Consider the following 1,217-nt stretch of genomic DNA (forward strand, 5'->3'; position numbering starts at 1 on the left):
CTCTCTGTCTCTCTCTCAGACTCTCTCTCTCTCTCTCTCTCTCTCTGTGTGTGTCTCACTGTCTCTCCTGCCCCGCTCCTCAGCACAACACCCCTTTCCCTCCCTGACTCGACTTTCGTCGTCGCCTTTCTTCCGAAAATCCCTCCTCCACTTCGAATAATATCTCCCCCCTCTGTCTCCCTCCTGCCCTCACCCTTTTCAACGTCGGCTCTTTCAGTTTTGCCATTTCGCCCAAGTTTTACGAGTAGGAAACACGCAGCGCTGACTAATAGGGCCCACCGTCTGTCTGTCTGGCTGCTCAGCGCCCGCTCAACGCCCGCCCGCCCGCGTTCTATGACCCGCGCGCGGGCCTTTCACAAAAAATATCATCCCGTGGAAAGGAAGAGCCTGTGCTAGCCAGCATGATTGCTAGCTACCCCCTGCTCCTTGTTCTTGTCTTTCTCCGTCTGACTGTGTCTTTTTATCTGTCTGTCTGACTATCTGTCCGGGAAAATATCAATTACCTCTTGACTGCCTATATACCTCCATCCCTGTTCTTATGTCTATTCATGTCCGTCTGTCCGTCTGTTTGCCTGTAAACGTATATATGTATGTGTGTGTGCGGGCGCCCGAGCGTATAAATCCTTATCAAATTAATGTCTTTCAGCAAATAGAAAAAAACGTATAGGTTTGTCGGGGGGAGGTGTATAATTTTGGTTTCCTCATCGTTCAATCATTCTATTTTTAAGGGAGGAGGTTGGGGGGGGGGGGGAACATAAAACACAGAAGGAGAGAGAGAGAGAGAGAGAGAGAGAAGATGGAAGAATAACAATCTGAGCGAAGATCGAAAGAGATAAAGACGGAGGGGAAGATACATACATATTTCTTATTATGCAGTTACCGCAGCAACCTGTCTGTGGACAGATATACATCTATCTTTGTAGACAGGAAATTAGATCGATAAGCAGACAGACAAAAAAACATTATAAACAAGCAAAAACATAATAGAAAAAGAGATATACATACAGAAATACGACATAAAGAAAAGAAAAAGAATGGTAGAAAACGGACCCCAAAAAAAGAAAGAAAAAAAAAACAACAAAGAAGAAAGACTGTCTCGTCCGAAACTAGTCTAGCATAGTGGTTGTTAAAACGGCGTCGAATTACTGAATATCAATTGAAAATTAGCGCCCAACTCTCTCTCTCTCTCTATCTCTATCTCTTTCTCTCTCCCCCCC

Source organism: Aplysia californica, unplaced genomic scaffold, assembly GCF_000002075.1.
Source record: "Aplysia californica isolate F4 #8 unplaced genomic scaffold, AplCal3.0 scaffold00100, whole genome shotgun sequence".
Taxonomy (NCBI): domain Eukaryota; kingdom Metazoa; phylum Mollusca; class Gastropoda; order Aplysiida; family Aplysiidae; genus Aplysia; species Aplysia californica.